The sequence below is a fragment of the Geotrypetes seraphini genome, chromosome 3, assembly GCF_902459505.1.
Source record: "Geotrypetes seraphini chromosome 3, aGeoSer1.1, whole genome shotgun sequence".
In the NCBI taxonomy this organism is placed as follows: domain Eukaryota; kingdom Metazoa; phylum Chordata; class Amphibia; order Gymnophiona; family Dermophiidae; genus Geotrypetes; species Geotrypetes seraphini.
Window position 1 is genome coordinate 276,958,837 of NC_047086.1, and position 20,635 is coordinate 276,979,471.

General features: G+C 46.9%; 1 long non-coding RNA gene across 1 annotated transcript in view; it reads right to left on the minus strand.

The window, feature by feature from the left end:
* Window positions 1-3,251: 3,251 nt before the first annotated feature.
* The window catches only part of LOC117356457, a 69,653-nt gene continuing 52,269 nt past the window's right edge, over window positions 3,252-20,635 (minus strand). Inside the window, exons 2-3 of the long non-coding RNA XR_004538645.1 lie at window positions 6,969-7,054; window positions 3,252-3,728 (exon numbers count right to left, since the gene is read on the minus strand). This is a non-coding gene — a long non-coding RNA (uncharacterized LOC117356457). The remainder of the gene's footprint in view (window positions 3,729-6,968; window positions 7,055-20,635) is intronic.

The following is a 20,635-nucleotide window of genomic DNA, read 5'->3' on the forward strand; positions in this document are numbered from 1 at the left end:
CTTATCCATGAGGAGTTGGTAGTCAGCAGAAGCAGTCTCCAAAGATCTTTGCACTCCAGTCACATTTTCCTCGCAGCTATCCAGGCGCATCTCCACTACTTCCACCCTCGTGCCCACCTCCACCAGGTCAGTGCGCAGCTCTTGCACCGCCTCCCGGACTTGTACTGCCACAGCTGATATTTCAGACTTTACCTCCGTAATCCAGCGCTGCATGTCCGCTTTCATGAGCGGTTCCGGCGAGGCACACTCGTGCATGGGCTCTGCCACCATATCGGCGACTGCCGCAATAGCACCGCTTAATCTCGCCGCCTCCCCGCTACTGGTCTCCGGGCCTACGCCACCACGTGCAGCCCGGCCCAGCGCCTGCTCCATCGTGCGCTGGCCTGGTTTATCACTGGGCAACTTTTTGCGCATTGCCATGGGGTCCGCTATCCCTTCACACACCTCACCACCACCCAGGGAGAGTAAAATCGCGCCGTTTTCACAACTGAAAGATAGTTAGAATGCCGGGCCCGAACGGAGCTCTCAGCTCAAGCTCCCATCTGCGGCGATGACGTCACTTCCTCCTCCCATGTTCTGATATTTTTCTAATGTTTTTCTGATGTCTTCTTCAATGTCTTTCTGATGCCTATGGTACATTTGTTGTTATGCTTTGATGTGGTGTAATTTTAAATGTATCATTTTAATTTGTTTTAATTTGATTTTTTTTCATAGTACCCCTGATGCAGGCATGTGTTCCACGCCAAAACACAGTACAGTGTTGGGTTCTGACTGTTTGACGTGGACATTAATACACAGTTTTTACAGTATCCTGTTGGGTTTGGTTTTGGTCATTGACTTTCATTGATTGGTGGAAGGTCCATCGTCCCGTCCCACTTTCTTTTTGCTCCTGGTTTGTCTGCATGGATTTGTATCATGCTGGACTCTGTGGTTCTTTTCTCCCCCTCTTGTCTCTACTCGTGTCCCACACCTTCATGTTGCTATACAAGGGTATCATCGTTGTGTAGTTCTTTGTGGCCTCATGGTGGCTTCTCCTCCAAATCATAAATAGGTGAGCGTGCAGTATATTGGTGATACTTTTGTGATCTTTGGTGTGTGCTGTGACTGTAGCTGAAAAAAGTGTTATCTTATTTCTTTAAGTGCCAATTTGCAGAAACGAAATTCTATGTTTTAACTGAATGAACCATATCCACATCATACTCTTCTTGGTTAGGCTGAGAACTTTTCAGCACCCCCTTATACAAAAATTTGATATACCACCCATTGCACAACGATGCTACCAAGTTCTATAACAATAACACAAGAATAACATATCCTTCACTTTTCCATTGCAATTCCTTCTGCTTGGTCTCCTCTTACCTGCACTGTCATCGCTACAAGCATAATCCTCCTGTCTCCGCCTCTTTTTAATCCAATTTTGTACCCCAATCCAGTATGCAAGCTGCTGAGTTTGTAGCTGAGGGGGCTATCTGCTCTTCCTCCATGGCAGTTCTATCCTCTTCCCCGAGTAGCCCTTGTGATCAGTGGTCTACATTCCTAATGTGCTGGCATGCTCCCCCCCACTTGTCCCTGTTCAGGTATGCCGGACCTTCATCTTCATGTGGCTATGCAAAGGCATCCTCATTGTGCAATTCCTGGTGCCATGGTGATGGCTTCTGCTCCATATCACTGATAGTATTCAGGTGCAGGAGAGTTGGTCTTTGGGACTCCAAGAGTGTGTTGATGGTTTTAGTGGTATATTTGGCTGCCATATGTCCCAGCCTCACTTCCCTTTACATTACTGACTCAGACCCCTCTCCCAGTTATTACCTACCCTGTATACAAACCAAATGTGTGTAGGTTGCTGTGGTTTTGGTTGGGTGTGTGGGCCTGAGCAGCCCTTTATGAACAATTTAAAATTCCACCACACTGACATTCTCTACTTCTCCAAGTAGCCTGGACCTTCATTTGGACATACAAGGACATATATCATTACCTGAGAGTGGCTCCTGCTGCATATCACCCACCTGCTCCTATGCCTGCCTGCCTGTATCATCTTGTGTCACAGCTGCTTTGATGGACTATGAGGCTATGACATGTATGGGTCTAGCCAAGAGCCAAGGGAAATGGGTAAGAGCCAGTGTTTGTGCACCAGTTGATCTGTATTTGCTCACATGTATTCCTGTCTCAGTACATGTCCAGTTTAAATGTGATGTTGGAATGACAATAAAGAACTTAAACATTTCTGTTTGACTTTGTGGTCATATGTAAAAGGAAGGCCAGGACCCATTGAGATGCAGTAGTATAGGTCATTAATGAGTCAGGTTCACACCATCCCTGATACCGTGATACCATGATAGTATGCTAGTGACACATTCTTTAGCAGGCCATCCTGACTACTGTCTCCCTTCCACTCTGGCAATTAAACCTGAATATCACACAAAGGAGCCATTGGCGGCCTAAGAGAAAGACACAGTCACCCTTATAACAAAATGCATACATTTTTAATTATGAAAAAAATTTCACAAATATAAAATCTTTTTTTTTTTTTGCATATATTTTTAAAGGGAAAACTTGGGGAAGGCTGACTGTGGGAATGGTGGGAGGGTAGAACTAAAAAGGGCTATTTACAGGTGGGAGAGGGAAAGGGGGCAGTGTCCCCTAAGAGTAACTCGAGCTGCCTCAGGATGGGGGGGGGTCAGACTACAGGTGGTGGGAGAGGTCTGGACCTTGGGTGGAGCACATCCTAGGATGCCTAAAATTTCTTGCTGGTCTGTGAAGGATTTGGGTCCCCTCCACAAACTGCACACTAGGCAGGAAGAGAGGCTCCGGTGCCGGTGTCAGCTGACTTGCATCTTCCTGTTGTCGTCGCGTATGCTGGAACTCCTGCCTCCTGTCGTGTATGCCTTCCGCTGCTTATGCCTCCTGCCTTCGCCAGGACTCCTGCCTTCACTGCGTAAACTGAGCCTCCTGCTGCGTATGCCTCCTGCCTTTATCTTGTCTCCGCACCCCTAGACCAGCAGCAGCAGCTCTGTGTGCTTTTAACTTCGGCAACAGCTTCCCCTAAGCAGTAGTTTAGCCGCAGTTTCAAGAGGCAGCCTCAGGGCCTTTGGTAGGTCGGCCTGCTTTGATGATGTGATGTGGGCCGGCCTACCAAAGGCCCCGAGGCTGCCTCATGAAACTGTGGCTAAACTATTGCTTAGGGACACCTATATGCCAAGGTGTAAAAAGGTTGAAGAACACTACACTATGCCATGCTCTACCCTGTCCAGAAGCCCTTCTACCACCATTAGTCAGTGACCAAGGGCCTCCTGCATGGCCACCACCCTCTCCAAGACCTCCATAATTCCAGGGCCAGGTGCATCTCTGGCAGCAGTTGCTCCTGTTCCTGGGACTGTCAGTGCTTGAGCTCTGTGTGTTGGAGAAGGTGGTGAGAATGCAGGAGGCCATGGCTCTCTAGCCTAACCCTCAAAAACCCTCCTGAGGCTGGTCAAGCTGCTCCTGAGGGGGTACAGAGGAGGAAAGGGATTTGGTACGGACAGGGGAGGTCACTAGAGGGGTGGAGGAGTGGGGGGAATGGGTTTGGGTGCAAGCAGAGGTATCCTCTTCTTCCTCCACTTTCTAATTTCTCTCTTCCTCCTTCTCGCTCTCTTCCATCTCTTCTACCTCCTCCTCTCTTTCTTCCACCTCCTCCTCAGCAGGGCCAGCCCCTGCGCCAGGTCCAGGGGGTACTACCACTGCTGCCTGAGCTAGAAAGTAGGGAAACAGATAAATATGTTACAGTCAGGTAATCTGTCACCTACACATTTGACCATGACATAATCTTTATTTATTTTCTTTATTATAATTTTAATACAACCAAGTACATACAAAAGCAGTTCACTAGGAAACCAGTAAAGCCCACCTAAATGGGAGAAAATAGAAAAATAAACTTCCCACAAGGAAAATTTAAATTATACCCTTTGTAGCACAACACTTTCTAACTGATCTTGTTCAAAGTAGACATATTTTATGTCTGTAAATGTAATTAAATACTTGGAGGAAAATTAAAGGTATAAATTGCCTCCTAGTGCTAAAACTGTAGACCTTAATTGAATAAATTGTTTATGTCTCAATTGAGTTGCTGTAGACATATGCAGAAACATCAGTAACTTCCCTACAGAAAACAAGAAATCTTTTTTTCTGAAGTCATTTGTTAACCCATTAAGACCATGACATATTCTGAGATGCACATAATCACCTGGGAGTTGACTATGAATTTCAGGGACCAGCCGTTGCCTTTGACTTAGACATTGGCATCTAGTAGCTGGCATAGAAGTGCATACGAAAACTTGGAAAAGACCACAGTAAGCTGTTTTAATAATCCACTGCTAAAATACATGCTTGCTAAACCGGCTGGAACTAGTTTAGTGAGCACGTTAAAGGCAGATTTTTGTTTTGATAATCTGCCTCTAAGTTACTTGGCCAAGGTCACAAGGAGCAGCGCTGGGATTCGATCCCTCAACCTGTGGGTGCAGAGGCAGCAGCTCTACCAGTAGGCCACTAATATATATGTATTATGATTGTTTAACTTGGTTTGCTCCTAGTAACTGTTTTTCTTTGTGATTCACTTTGAACTCTTTGGAGTAGTGGCAGAATATAAATCATGATGTAATGTATCTATAATAATAAAATGTTAAGCGCGCATGCGCACTCTAAAGCCGTGTTCCCTGATCCGTTGCGATGTGGCCACAAGAGTGTGCATGCGCGCTTATACGTGACCACACAATAGTCTCCTTTTTTTCCGGCCCGGCCCGCTGAGAGGGAGAGTGGCGCTGGCACCGGGGGGGGGGGGGGGGGAGGGGGGGCAGGGGGGACGCCAGTTCAGCTCGGCTGCTTCGTCTCTGCCGTCTCAACAGCCTCCAAAGTTCCTCAGCAGTCTGTCCCGTCCCCTCAAGAAGGGCTCCCGAAGGTGGCGCTGCTCCCGCTGCTGTGTGCGAGCGACACGCCGGAGCTAGACCCTGCCTGTCGGCAGCGGATCGATCACATGGCGAATGGCAGTGGCTGACAGGAGATGATGGATTGATGGGAGATAGAGAGAAGGGAGATGCTGGACTGTTGGGGGGATAGACAGAGGGGAGATTCTGCTCTGGTGGGGGGTGGGGAAAGAAAGGGAGGCCTACTGCTGGACAGGGAGAGCAGGAAGAGGTGCTGATGGACAGGGGGGGAAGGAAGGGAGGCCTACTGCTGGACAGGGGGAGCAGGAAGAGGTGCTGATGGACAGGGGGGAAAAAATGAACGGAGGCCTACTGCTACACAGGGGGAGCAGGAAGAGGTACTGATGGATAGGGGGAAAACGAAGGGAGGCCTACTGCTGGACAGGGGGAACAGGAAGAGGTGCTGATGGATGGGGGGGAAAAAGGAAGGGAGACCTACTGCTGGACAGGGGGAGCAGGAAGAGGTGCTGATGGACGGGGGGAAAGGGAAGGAGGCCTACTGCTGGACAGGGGGAGCAGGAAGAAGTGCTGATAGATGGGGGGAAAGGGAGAAGGGCTGCTGCTGGATAAGGGGAGCAGTGAAGGGGTGGTGGTGGACACAGGGGAGGTAAAAGGAAGGGAGAATGGACAGGGGGAGCACGCAAGGGGTGGTGGTGGACAGCCAAAACAAAGAAAGACAGAACAAAGAAAGACAAACAAAGACAGAACAAAGACAGCCAAAACAAAGAAAGACAGAAATGCAGAAAGCGGCTAAGGAGACAGAGAGAGAAAAAAATAAAGACAGACACACACACATATATTCTAGCACCCGTTAATGTAACGGGCTATAAAGCTAGTATATATATACTAGTCTTTAAGCCCGTTACATTAACGGGTGCTAGAATAGATGTGTCGATCTGTCTGTTTCTTTATCTCTCTCTCCTTGGCCGCTGTCTGTGTCCTTCTGTCTCCTGCCCCCCCCCCCGAGCAAAGCTGTCTGCCCCCAGCACACACCTCCCCCCAAAGAAGCCCCCTTTCCCTCTCCCTAACTGTCTCTCCAAGGCCCTCTTCTGTCTTCCTCCCCAGAGCAAAGCTGTTTGCCCTAAGCACACCCCTTCCCCAAAGCAGCCCCCTTTCCCTCTCCCTGTCTCTCCATGGCCCTTTCTGTCTCCCCCCCCAGAGCAAAGCTGTCTGTTCCCAACACACCTCTCACCCAAAGCAGCCCCCTTTCCTTCTCCCTATCTCTCCATGGCCCCTTCTGTCTCGCCCCAGAGCAAAACTGTCTGTCCCCAGCACACCTCCCCCCCAAAGCAGCCCCTTTTCCCTCTCCCTATCTCTCCATTGCCCCTTCTGTCTCCCCCCCAGCACACCCCTCGCCAAAGCAGCCCCCTTTCCCTCTCCCTGTCTCTCCATGGCTCCTTCTGTCTCCCCTCAGCACACCCCTCCCCCCCAAAGCAGCCCCCTTTCCCTCTGGCCCCCTGTATTGATCCCCCTGCTTACCCTCCCTCCATCCCGGCGTCTTCTAGCCTGCTCCTCTTCAAAGCAGGCCGCGATCGTGGTGGCCGGCCCCAGCAAACCTCGCAAGCTGCTCCCCAACCCGGAAGCATGCTCCCCCCCAACGCGATCCAGTGCGTCAGAGGGAACATGTCACCGAGGCTGGAAAGCGGCCCGCCAAAGCCGGCCACGATCACAGGCTGCCCAGAAGAGGAGTATCAGCAGCGGCGGCAGCAGCGGTGAGCGAGGGCGGGAGGTGTGTTCGAGCTTGCTTCGGGTTGGTGAGGTGAGGGCGGGAGGTGTGTTCGAGCTTGCTTCGGGTTGGTGAGTGAGGGCGGGAGGAGGGGAGTGGCCAGAGTGATCTCTGCCTCCGCATTTTAAAATGGAACGCGGCCACGGATCAGAAATCACAGCGGAAGGGATCACGAAGTTTCAAGAGCGCATGTGCGCCCTAGGGTTTTATTATATAGAATATAGTATATTTTTATTTACATTATAGCAACAATGATACCACAAACATTGAACATATACTGTACTTACAGCTCTAGGGATGGAAGCTTGCTTGTTGTATTTGTTGGCTAGTCTCTCCCAGGTCTTCCTATATTGGAGATAACTCCTTTTCTGGCCTGGGAAGACAAAATAGAAACATGATGGCAGATAAAGGTCAAATGGCCCATTCAGTCTGCCCATCCTCAGCATCCACTATCTCCTCCTCTCCCTTCTTGAAGAATAGGGTGGCTAACAGCCTGGAGTCGGCAAAGCCAAATTTTGGCTGCCTTCCACTTGCCATAGTGTAGGATATGTTCCCGCACTGATGATGTCATAATGCCAATACATGCTTATGTCACAGAGAGCCTATATGGGTGCCAATATCAGTGCTCCTGTCTTAACAGTGGCTCTATATATGGCGTGATTCTCTGAATGATGTACTAAGAAAAAAGCGCCTAGTGACACCTAAGGTAAATAGGTGCACTATGGTTATTTAAGTGGCACTCTGCGTGATTCTATAATGTTTGCCTATATTTTCTAGAATCACGCTGAGCACCACCTTACTCAGTACCTATATTTTAATTTGAAACAGTTTTATTGAACCATTAATGGAAGACAAGAAAAAGTTACATAATATCACAATGGTTCCAATTTTTGCAGATTCCCTTCTCCATCGCCCTTCTACTATTCCCTCTACACATCCCATTTATATCAAATCTTTTTTATTAAGGAACAAATACAAAAACGGCAAAGGCATAAGAGAATCTAATAGTTCCTGCTGAGCAAACAAATATGATGCCCATACTCTCCCAGAACTGCCCCACAACCACAAGTACAGAAAAAGTGGTATAAGATGAAATCCTCCTCCCAAAAAAAGGGGGAAAAGCAGGGTACTAAAAGTATTATAAACATAGTCATCATTGGTTACTGGAAAGGCGGCAATGAAAGCAAATAGAATGTTAGGCATGATAAAGAAGGGAATCACGAGTAGATCAGAGAGGGTTATAATGCCGCTTTATAGAGCAATGGTCAGACCACACTTAGAATACTGTGTCCAACATTGGTCTCCCAACCTAAAGAAGGATATAAAACTGCTGGAGAGGGTGCAGAGACGATCAATGAAGCTGGTAAAAGGTATGGAGAACTTGGAATACGAGGAATGACTTAGGAGACTGGGATTGTTCTCCCTTGGGAAGAGGAGACTGCGAGGGGATATGATCGAGACTTTCAAAATACTGAAAGGAATCGACAAAAGAGAGCAGGAAAATAAGTTATTTACAATATCCAATGTGACATGGACAAGAGGACATGGACTGAAACTGGGGAGGGACAAGTCCAGGACAAATATCAGGAAGTTCTACTTCACGCAGCAAGTGGTGGACACTTGGAATGCTCTCCCAGAGGAGGTTATTGCGGAATCCACTGTCCTAGGATTTAAAAGCAAACTAGATGCACATCTCCTTACGAGAGGCATATGGGTGACTAAAATTACGCCAGGTGTACACCTGGCTGGGCCTCCGCGTGTGCTGATCGCCGGACTTGATGGACCGAAGGTCTGATCCGGAGATGGCGGTTCTTATGTAACTTATGTACTACCACCCCAGAAGCCCAGAATAGATATATTCCATGTATTAGAAAAGCAGAAGAAAGACAAAACAACAGCTAGCATGGTTAATGAATGAGGTGAAAGAAACTATTAGAGCTAAAAGAGAATCCTTCAGAAAGTGGAAGAAGGATCCGACTAAAATAATTGTAAACAACACAAGAAATGTCAAGTGAAATGCAAGGTGAAGGAAGGAAAAGAAGATTGTGCTGGAAGCAAAAATACACAGTAAAACCTTTTTTTGGTATATTAAAAGCTAGAAGCTGGGAAGAGAATCGGTTGGACCGCTAGACCAAGGGATAAGAGGGTCTCTCAGGGAAGACAAGGCCATAGCGGAGAGATTAAATTAATTCTTTGCCACGGTCTTCACTTAGGAAGATATGGGTGCGTTACCAGTGTTAGAAATTATATTCAATTCCGATGAATAAAAGAAACTCATATAAATATATGTAACACTGGATGACGTAACGGGTCAATTTAACAAATTTAACAGTAGCAAATCACCTGGACTGGATGGTATATATCCCAAAGTGCTAATAGAATTGAAAAATGAACTTACAGAGCTATTGTTAGTAATTTGCAAATTTTCTTTAAAAAAACAGCATAGATTCCTTTAACTTATGAAATAATAATTTGCGGTACTATTTTGCATATTAAAGATCCCCTAGATAAACATAAAAGATGTCTCTTTTTAATTATGACAAGTACAGCTAAACAACTAATTACACGAAACTGGAAAACTGGGATCACCTCAACTTTATATTTTGGTGGGCAAGTTTATGTCTAATATATAAATATGAGAAAATGAATGCTGCCATATTAGGGAATAATGAAAATTTTAAATTAATTTGGGGCCCATTGACGTCCTTTGTAGAATCTCTATAGTTATGGTTTGTCATAAGATAATATGCACATCCGGGGGTGGGGTGGGGAGGGAGGGATGGGAGGTAAATAAGGTTGGAAAATGGTTGGAAAAGTTTTGGTGGGTGAAGGGAGGGTATTAATTAAGTATGAATTTTTGAGAATTTTAAGTAATGTCTATATTGTAAAATGATTAATTTACTCTGTATTTCACTTACTGTATATGTTTTAAAAAATGAAAAAAAAAAAATTACATATGTTATGGTAAGGGTGGGAGGGAAAGTGTTATAATAATAATAATAACAATTTATATACCGCAGGACTGTGAAGTTCTATGCGGTTTACAATGATTGGAAATGTTACAGATTGAATGGAATAAACAAAGTACAGACTTAGTGATTAACAATTCTAGCGATTGTTTGTTGAGGGCTAAGATTGTACAGGTTGGTTTCCTAAGTATTTCAGGAACAGATATGTTTTTAGGCATTTCCTGAATTCCCCATAGGTAGTAATCATGAGCAATTGTTCAAGGTCTTTACCCCATGATGCTGCTTGATGTGCAAAAAGATGTTGGTGATGACTTTTAAATTTACAACCTCTAACCGGTGGAGAAACAAAGTTCGGTTGTGAGCTTCGCTTGTGTCTGTTGGCTGTGAAAGAGAAAAAATCTGTTATGTATTTAGGGGCTAAACTGTAAAGTACCTTGAAGCAAAAACAACCAAACTTGAATTTCACACGTGCCTCCATCGGCAGCCAGTGTAGAAGTCGATGGGAAGGTGTTACGTGATCAAACTTCTTCAGTCCACAAAGTAGTTTAACTGCTGCATTTTGAATTAGTTGCAGTCACCGCATATTCTTCTGGGAGAGTGCCAAGTAGGCGATGTTACAATAATCAAGTTGACTCAGTATAAGGGATTGTACCAGAACTCGAAATGATGAGACATCGAAGTAAGCTCTGATGGACCGAAGCTTCCAGAGGGTGAGAAAGATTTTTCTGATCAAGGAGTCTACCTGGTCTTTCATGGTCAGGTTCTGGTCCAGTGTTACTCCTAATATCTTCATAGTGGGTTGAATGGGATAACTAAGGTTATTGATGCACATTGGTGCTTTAGTGTCAAGTGGGTATGGTGATGCTATAAAAAATTTTGTTTTCTCTGACTTTAGTTTTAGTCTGAATTCAGTCATCTATTGCTCCATCCGATTTAGTACTTCTGTTGCTTTGGGGGTGACTTCTGAGACAGAGTTGGTGAATGGGATAATTATCGTGAAGTCGTCAGCATAGCTAAATAGTTTTATCCCCAGCTGGGACAGTTGTGCACCCAATGAGGACATGTAAACATTGAAGAGCAAAGTGAATACTGGTGATCCTTGTGGCACGCCAGATGGATTGCTCCATGTGTCAGAGAGATCGTGATTAAAACGGACTTGGTAGGTGCATAATGTAAGGAAACCTTGAAACCAGTTCAGTACCTCTCCTCTGATTCTGATTGCGTCTAGGCATTGTAACAGGTTTCCATACAAGATAGATTGCAATTCTAGTTATGCCATTTATTTAATATTTAACCCATAAGGTCTTACATATATGTTACACTTGGTGCCTGGTCATATTGTTGTTAAATGGATGTCAGAGTAGTTTAAACACTATATTAATTAGCTCCCATGGTTGCTAATTTTTTTCGAATTTCAACTTAAATTTCAAGATTGTACATAGTGTGTTTTTGAGTTTGAAAGGGAGCAATGGGAACTGCTAGCTTATATTTTGAGAACAATGATGGATTCATACTTTGGGGACTGTATAAATGTATGGTTTAAACTTGGAAGTCTCATGGTCAACTGTATTATGATTGTTTCTTACAAGCTAGTTTAGCTGCAGCAGTATCCTGATTTGTCTTCTGCATTTAAAAAAAATGATCTGATGCCATTTTGTTTTATATAGAGATACCAAAGTAATATGGCTCAAAATGAAGGTAACTGATATAGAGCATATTTGAAAATGTGAGGAGCAAATTATGGTACTGAAGGTATGAACAATTTTAGACACTGAGATGGACACATCAAAATTAAGTTTGTACAATGAAATTCAAGGCCACTCTGAGGATCATATTGGTGCTAAAATGTTCGCACTACAGGTCATTGGAAAGACATTGTTGTGGCTCTACAGGGTAAAATCATGCAATTTGCATGTGGAGTTCAGAAAGGCATACAAGTGTCAAGTGACATGCTACTTACAAGTGCAACATACACAGATAAGTGGTGCAAAGTGCTGCTACTTGTACATGCATACAATTATAACGAGTTGCTGGTTTCCATATACAGGATAGCATGTAAGTCCAAATACATATGTATGACAATCTTTGCAGCTGCTGGCACATGCTGACATCCCTTTATGTCACTATTTCATATCAATTGCAGCTATATTTGGTATAATTTCACACCATTTGCAAATGGATTTTCCCATTCCATATTTTGTTCCCATATTGATTTCACTGCACAACAAAGTTTTTGCTTCCTGAACACTGCTGGGTGTTTCTTATAGAATTTTGGGTGCTGATCATGAATATTACATCAAAAATTACCCATCACGTACCATTTCAGAGAAATCTTCAATTTTGTCGTGATTTTTTCTTATATTTGGATGCAAACAATTTTTTCTCCCATAAGTGTCTTATCAACAACGGTTTGTGCCGCCTGGGTATGTCCATGCATAAAATCTAGCCAGGTTGGAAGCTGTTTTATGGAAGATGACATCCTGGGCATGTCTGGGCAGGTCTGAACGAGCTTGCGCTGTCTCACCATGCTATAATGGTGGCTTCCATACACCGATCCTGCTCATTTGGTTAATATAGATAGTCCGTGTGTGTATATAGTATCAGTATAGTAAAGTATAGTAGTATAGTAGCTGTAGCAATATAACAGTAAGTAAGCTTGATGCTATAGACGTTTTGGTGTCGGGCAATATGTCTCGTCGGTGTCGTAACAGCCGCGACACATTCTGCTATATCTGTGGGGAATATACACTTACGCCTCAGAGACGTTCGATGACTGCCCTTGTAAAGAAAGCCTATCATCTGTATTTTGGCTGCAAAATAGGTGATCAAGACAAGCAATGGGCGCCTCACATTTGCTGTGCGACATGTGCTGTTAGTCTGAGAGCCTGGCTCAGAGGTACTCGAAAGACGATGCCATTTGCTGTTCCGATGATATGGCGAGAACAGAAAGACCATGTGACGGACTGTTATTTCTGTTTGACTAATGTGTCTGGTTTCTCTGCCAAAAACAAGAAGTCAATTGAATATCCTAATCTGCCTTCAGCAATGAGACCCATGCCACATGATGACAGTCTTCCAGTTCCGAAACCACCAGAGGATTGGACCTTAGACGAACCAGATGAAGAAACTGCAGTGCAGGGTTCTAACAGTGACATTGACCCGGATTTTGAACCATCCTCATCAGGCGATCCACATCTGATAACACAGTCCGAATTGAACGATTTGGTCAGAGATTTGGGTCTGTCAAAAGCAAAAGCTGAGCTGCTAGGTTCGAGACTGCAGGAATGGTGTTTGCTATCACCAGGTACGAAAATTTCTGTGTTTCGAGACCGGCATCATGATATAACCAAATTTTTTGCACAAGTCGACAGTCTCTGTTTCTGTTGTGACATTGAAGGATTGTTCTCGGTCTTTGGTTGTGATCACAACCCGGAAGAGTGGCGTCTTTTCATTGATTCGTCAATGTTAAGCCTGAAAGCTGTTCTGTTGCACAATGGCAATGTTTATCCTTCAGTACCTGTTGGCTATGCAGCACATATGAAAGAAACATATGAGAATATGGAAATGTTACTAAAGTATGTCCAGTATACCAGGTATAACTGGAATATCTGTGGAGACCTCAAAGTCGTTGCTCTGTTACTAGGACTGCAGCTTGGCTATACAAAGTACTGCTGTTTCATCTGCGAATGGGACAGCCGAGACAGAGAGTCGCACTATTCTAGAAAGAACTGGCCACTCCGTAAAAAGTTAGTTCCAGGACAGAAAAATGTAGCACATGAATCGCTTGTTGACCCGACAAAGATATTTTTGCCTCCTCTTCACATTAAACTGGGACTCATGAAGAATTTTGTGAAAGCAATGAACAAGGAAGGGGAAGGTTTTCGTTATTTAAGACAGATGTTCCCAAGAATAACTGATGCCAAGATCAAAGAGGGTATTTTTGTTGGCCCCCAGATCAGACATGTTATGAGTGACAAGCGATTTGAAGATCTGTTAGTTGGGCCGGAAAAAATTGGCTGGAAAGCCTTGAAAGACGTTGTTGACAATTTTCTGGGCAATTACAGAGCCCCAAACTACATTCAGCTGGTAGACAAACTTCTCAAAGCATACAAGAGAATGAAGTGCAATATGTCACTCAAGATTCATTTCCTCCATTCACACTTGGACTTCTTCCCCGCAAATCTCGGTGCTGTGAGTGACGAGCACGGTGAAAGGTTTCATCAAGACATAGCTACGATGGAGAAACGATACCAGGGCAATTGGAATCCGTCAATGCTTGCCGACTATTGTTGGATGCTACAACGTGATGCACCAGACACTGAATATAAAAGAAACTCGGGAGCAAAACACTTTTAATTCTGTTTCATTTAGTCGCTTGTGCGAAACGTAAACTTGACTATATATTTTATTGTCAGTAAACATAAAAATGTCTATTTCTCATAGTTCTTACGTGATGCAGTAAAACCAAAACCATATTTGAGCATACCAAGTTGGTACCTGTCATAATCACCAAAAACTTTTCAGGAATCAAGACTTAACCAAAAAATTGTTGTGCAGTGTAATTTTTTGGGTCCAACATATACACCATTGCCACTAGCCTCCATGTGCATACCTAAATATTTCTTTCCTCACAAATATATTCTATCCAAAAATGGCTCTTAAAATATAGTATGTATACAAAAATTTCACATCATTATTACAGGAAAATGTATTAGACTCTGCAATTTGAAATGCACTGTCTGCTTCACTTTTTCCTTGAAATGTCCCTCTGCAGGCCTCGATGGCTTTTGGAGTAAATTATATAATCAGACGCCTTCTGTGCTATTACTCATGCCTTGCTTATTCCTCTATTGATGTCATCGTCACTGGCACACAGCATTACAATCAGAAGGTGTAAGAATAATGCTATAACCAGAGACAGATAATCATTACTTTATTTTTTGTTCAAATCTATTTTATTAAGCAATAGTAAATACAATAGTAATAACAACCATGGTATGCATTTTCATCAAACACCCGCAGAGGACTGGACTCTTATGCCCTCCCCGGACCCACCTCACCCCCACCCCACAGCAAAAAAAAAAACCCAACCCCCCACCCTCCCCTCCCCATCCCCCCACAGATACAAAAAAACTCTTAGGCAGGGAACAGCAAAGACACATAAAAGCACAGATTCAAAGGTGAAGTCTATTCAAAACACGGCTACGACTCTCAGGAATCAAAATGTTCAAATACGGAGTCCAAGTGTGAACAAAGTCTCTGCTCCGGCGTCGAGAAGAACAGGCCAAACGGGCCTCCCAACCCAGAAGTTCATGAAGGCGATTCCTCCAAAACCAGAAAGAAGGTGGTTCAGAAGAAAGCCAGCAACACAAGATACATTTCTTCCCCAAAATAAAACATTTACTAAGAAATAATTTTTCGTAAGAAGTGTACATATGCAAGAAAGAGAAATGGGCAAACAGCATAGACTGCACTGAGACTGGCACAGGGGTCTGCAACAAGCCCTGTAAAAAGAAAGCCAGCTCCGTCCAGAATACCTGAATCCCCTCACAACTCCAAATACCATGAAAGTAAGAATTTACCTCCACCGAACAGCGGATGCATACTTGAGTATCAATACAACCCATATGGTAAGCCTGACTCTGGGAAGCATAGGCCCTCAGAACAGTGCGAAAATGACATTCACGTAATTCAGCACTATGTACCAAGCCCGCAGTGCGTCTCAGGGCAGTTAACAAAAATTTTTCCCCCAAGTCCCTACCCAAGTCCCGCTGCCAGGCCTCCAGAATACCAGAGAAAACCCTCGGCGGGCAAAGAGCCAGGATCCGGCCATGCAAAACAGAGATAGAGACCCTGGAATCAGGATCTGCAGTCAAAAAAGTACAAAGCCGGGTCCCAAAATCCCCTTGCAAAGAAGTCCTCGGAAGGGAAGCCACGTAGTGACTGAGTTGACAATAAGCAAAAGGAAGTCCAATCTCAGGAACCCCCCTCCCCGCTAATTCAGCACAAGGTAAGAGAGACCCATCATCCCGCAGAACATGCCGCAACTGTTCCACCCCCCGAGCCCTCCAACGACCAAACACAGAGGGTCCAACCCCCGGAGGGAAAGCTAAATTTCCCACCAACGGGAGAAGTGCACTAGTATGAGAGTCCTGGTTCCACAACCGAAGGATTTGATGCCACACCATCCACAAGGACCGAAACAAGATACTCTGCCTACAGAGTCGCGGCAGTTTAGATAACGGGGCATGGAGGAGATACAATAGATGAAGAGGATAGAAATGATCCCGCTCCAGAGAAAGATCCGTATAAAAAGAGGTACCCAACACCCAATCACTAATATGACGAAGCAAACAGGCCTGGTTATAAACCCTGATGTCAGGCACCCCCAAACCACCCCCGTAGGCAGGCCCCACCAACAAGGACCATTTCAATTTAGGTCGTCGTCCACCCCAACAAAACCGGATCAATAGGGAGGTGAGGGAACGAATATCCCTCTGCAACAAAGAAAGGGGAAGAGTCTGAAGAACGTAAAGCCATCTCGGGAAGACAACCATACAAAATAAATGAATTCGTCCCAACAAAGACAGCGGCAACGCCTGCCATTTGGCTAGTAACAGTTTAGTATCCGCAAGGAGTTTATCTAAGTTAAGACGATACAGTTGGGCCACATCCATAGTCAGCCTGATCCCCAGATATCTAAAAGAGGAGTCAGCCCAGCGCAACAGGAAACTATCCCCCCAAAACCGCCGAAGATGAACCGAGGAAGCCAGCGCCTCAAATTTCGCAAAATTCAAGACGAAGCCAGAGAAATCTCCATATTCCCGAAGGCTCTCCAACAATACGGGCAAGGAACGCTGTGGGTCTGTTAAGAAGACCAACAGGTCATCCGCAAACGCCGCCAGTTTAAAATGGGAATCTCCCAAGACCAATCCCCGAATATCCGCATTTGCCTGAAGCTCCCGAAGTAGAGGGTCTAAAGAAAGCACAAACAGGAGCGGCGACAAGGGGCAGCCCTGGCGAGTCCCTCGGCAAATAGGAAAAAAACCAGAGCAAGTCCCATTAACCAAAATCCTCGCCTCTGGATCACTATACAGCGCCTGGATTGCACCAAAAAAGAAGGGGCCCAAACCGTACGTCCTCAGCACCGCAAAAAGGTAACCCCACCGCACCTTATCGAACGCCTTCTCGGCATCAAAACTAATAAGCATGGCGGGGCTACCGTCCTGTCCCACCCGTTCCAGTGCTAACAAGATGCGCCTGATATTCTTAGCCACCGGCCTGTCCCGCACAAACCCCACCTGAGAGTCAGAAATCACCGATGGCAAAATGCGCGCCAGGCGGGTAGCCAAAAGTTTAGCCAAAAGCTTCGCCTCATAGTTCAACAATGATATAGGACGATACGATTCAGGCTTCGGGAGAACTATAATAGACGCTAGATTTACGTAGCGAGGGAGAAAGCCCTTAGCAACACTCAGATTATAAACCTCAGCCAGCACTGGCGCTACGTCCGTCACCAACAACTTATAAAACTCACTCCGAAACCCATCCGGTCCCGGCGCCTACCCAACGGACTGACCCCAATCGCCCTTTCCACCTCCTCTGCGGTAATGGGAAGATCCAAAATGGCAGCATCCCGCTGAGATAAACAAGGCAAATCGAGGCTGTCAAGATAAAGTTGCCCATCCAAAGGCTCTGGGCCTGGATCTGTATACACCTCAGCAAAAAACTCCCGCAAGAGTTCACATATCTCCTCCGGCCGATGATGCAGCTCCCCAGAAGAGCCCCGAAGAGCCAATATGCTCTCAGGTCCACCCCTCGGATGCGCCATTCGCAAACCGAAACAAATGAAACTTAAAGTACTCCCTCGTCCGCAGAGCCCAGAGATGCAACAATTCATTCAGTTCCTGCTGGACCTCCAAAAGCTGCGCTCGAAGCAGGAATGAGGGCGCCCTGCCGTACTGGCGTCTCAACACAGTCGCCTTCCGCTCTAAAGCCAGAATCCGCCTATGCTTCAGCTTCGACTCCCTGGCCACATAAGAAATGACATCTCCCCGTAAAACAGCCTTAGCCGTCTCCCAGTAGAGAATGGGATCATCATGATGCTGATTATTAAGTTGAAAATCACGCCAGCGCTGTATCAAAAACTCATGAAAACGGGTATCCCTATACAGGTAACAGGGAAACCGCCAGGACCCTCTGTTGTTCGGAGAGTCTCCCCAAGTCCACCGAAATCCCACCCAAGCGTGGTCAGATATTTCAATGGGGCCCATATCAACCCCCAGCACTTGGGGAAGCAGTGCGCGAGAAATGAGGATAAAATCAATTCGGGAAAGCGTCCCGTGCGCCCTAGACAAGTGGGAGTAATCCCTCTCCAATGGGTGAAGCACCCGCCACACATCAAGCAACCCCAAGGTGGATTCCAAAAGTTGACCACCCGTATAAAGTTTGGAGGTTTCTCTACCCAACGAAGCAGAGCGATCCAACTTTGGATCCGGTACCTAGTTAAAGCCCCCGCCCACCAGCATCGGAACATCTCCAAACTGCAAGAGTTGATTGCGAAGCCCCCTAAAAAACCTGGCCGAAGGATTGTTAGGAGCGTAAACATTGCAGAGCAAAAGTGGCCGATTATCAAGTAACACTAAGGCAACTATGTAACGCCCACTAGGGTCGCGGAGCACTTTCTGGGTGAGTAGGCGAAGACCCTTACGGATCAAAATAATAACACCTCCCTTTCCCCCCACAGCGGGCGCCTCCAAATAGGAACCCACCCACCAGGTACAGAGCTTGGCATGTTCCACTGAGGATAAACGGGTCTTCTGTAAAAAAGCAATAGAGGTTTTAGAACGATTCAAATGCTGCAATAATTTGGAGCGCTTAATAGGGGAGTGGATCCCCCCAACATTCCAAGAAGTTAAAGTGTATTCCAGAGCAATCCTCTCAAGAGCCAAATCACACAAGAAGAAAGAACCAGTATAGTGCCAGAGAAGCGTCCCAGCCACCGCTCCCCCGGCGTCTCGCCACCTCTTGCCCCAAGAATCAAGCCATACACCTGCCACCAAGTCGATCCCCTAGCATAGAACCCCCCAACCCACCCCTCCCAAAATACCACAGAAAGCCCCACCACAGAATCCCTGAAACCCTTCAAGACCCACCCCACCCCCCAACTTCTCCCCTTCCCACCCCTCTATCCCCCCTCCACAACCAACCCTCACCCAATCTACACCCAAGACACCCCAAAAAGGGCATCACTTCCAGGAAACCAGGTACACCCTCCCACGGGAATAATGACCAGTACCCCCCGATCCACAAACCCCAAAACACAGAGAGTAGCAAAAAACATCCTCCATCAGCCAAACCCCCCAAGACACTCAACCCACCCCTCCCCTCCACGAACACCACAGCCACAACACCTACCCTCAAGCACACTCACCAAGCCAAATCCCCAGTGCTCAAATAACCAGATAGGCCAGAAACAGACCCAAACTAACACAGGACCAGCAGGTCAACCCCCCTCCATCCCCTCACACATCAACCAGGCAGTCCCTCAAGAAACACAGAGACCCAACGCAGAGGGAAAGGAGAGAAACCCCCAGTCCAAACTCAAACCACAGACCCGGCCCCAGGTATGGGTCTCCTCAGTCCACAGCCGCTCCCTGCGGTGGTTCCTCAGGCATCATCTCCGTCACAAAACGCTGCGATGCCTCCAAGGTGTCGAAATGATGAGCTCTACCCTGATGTGTCAACCTCAGGCGAGCCGGGTATTGCAGAGAAAAAGCAATGTGGCGCTGGATGAGACGGGTGCATAAAGGTGAAAACCTTCGCCGTGCCTGAGAGACCTCCGCGGAGTAGTCCTGGAAGCAAAGAATGGGCTTGTTGTCATACAAGAGCTTCTTGCCCTGCCGCAACGCACGCAGGACCTCCATCTTATGATGATAATTCAGGATACGGCAAATGACCACTCGAGGTCTGTCAGCATTCTCTCTCCGCTGCCCCAAGCGATGTGCCCTCTCCACCCACAAGGGGCCCGAGGAAGATGAGAGAGACAAAGACTCAGGCAACCAGTGTTCCAACAGCGCCCCCAGCTCCACGTCCCGCACCGATTCAGGCAGGCCAACAAACCGAAGGTTATTGCGGCGGGACCTGTTCTCCAGGTCATCCACCTTGGCACGCAACGCAGCCAACGCTGTAGTGTGGGCGGACTGTTCCTGGGCAAGCTGCTGGACATGATCCTCCGCAGCACTCACTCGCTGCTGTGTCTCCTTGACCTCCGACGTGAGGGAGGCAAATCGCTGGTCCAGCGTATCCAGTTTATCAAGTATGCGCTGCAGTTTGTCCCCCAGGGAGCTCTCAAAGGCAGCCTGAACCTCTGCCATAACTGCGGACACCCAGGATGAGTGAGGAGCCTCCGGCAATGGAGGTGCCACGGGATCCGCCAACTTGGCCTCTGGCAGCTTACTCCGCTCCCGATCCTTCCGGACCGCCTTAGTCGCCATGGCGATCCCACCCTAGGCTCCCAGATCTTGCCGCGCCACCAAGAAGCACCCCAGCACAGGGAGAAGACCGATCCCGGAATCTGGCCTGCAGGGGAAGAGCCACTCCGGGGGTCAGAATCCCAACCACACGCTCTCTGCGGCACCACGTGGCCACCGGGAGTCCCGAGCCCGAAACTGCAGGGCTGCTAGGAAGGTGAGCTCAAAGTCTCTCCGCGCCTCCAGTAAACTCCCCAGCACGGGGAGAAGACCGGACCCAAAATCAGACCTGCAGGGGGAGAGCCGCGCCGCGCTCCAGTCGATCAGAGTCTCAGCCGCGCGCCGCCAGCGGCGCCACGTGGCCACCAGGCGTCCCGAGAATGCAATGCAGAGCCGCTGAGGAAGTCACCTCCGAGTCGCGCCGCCTCTCCCGCAAACTCCCCAGTGCCGCAGACGACCCGAGCCAGGGGGAAAAAAAGCAGGTCAATTGCCGCGCCGTGGTCCGGTGTAGCG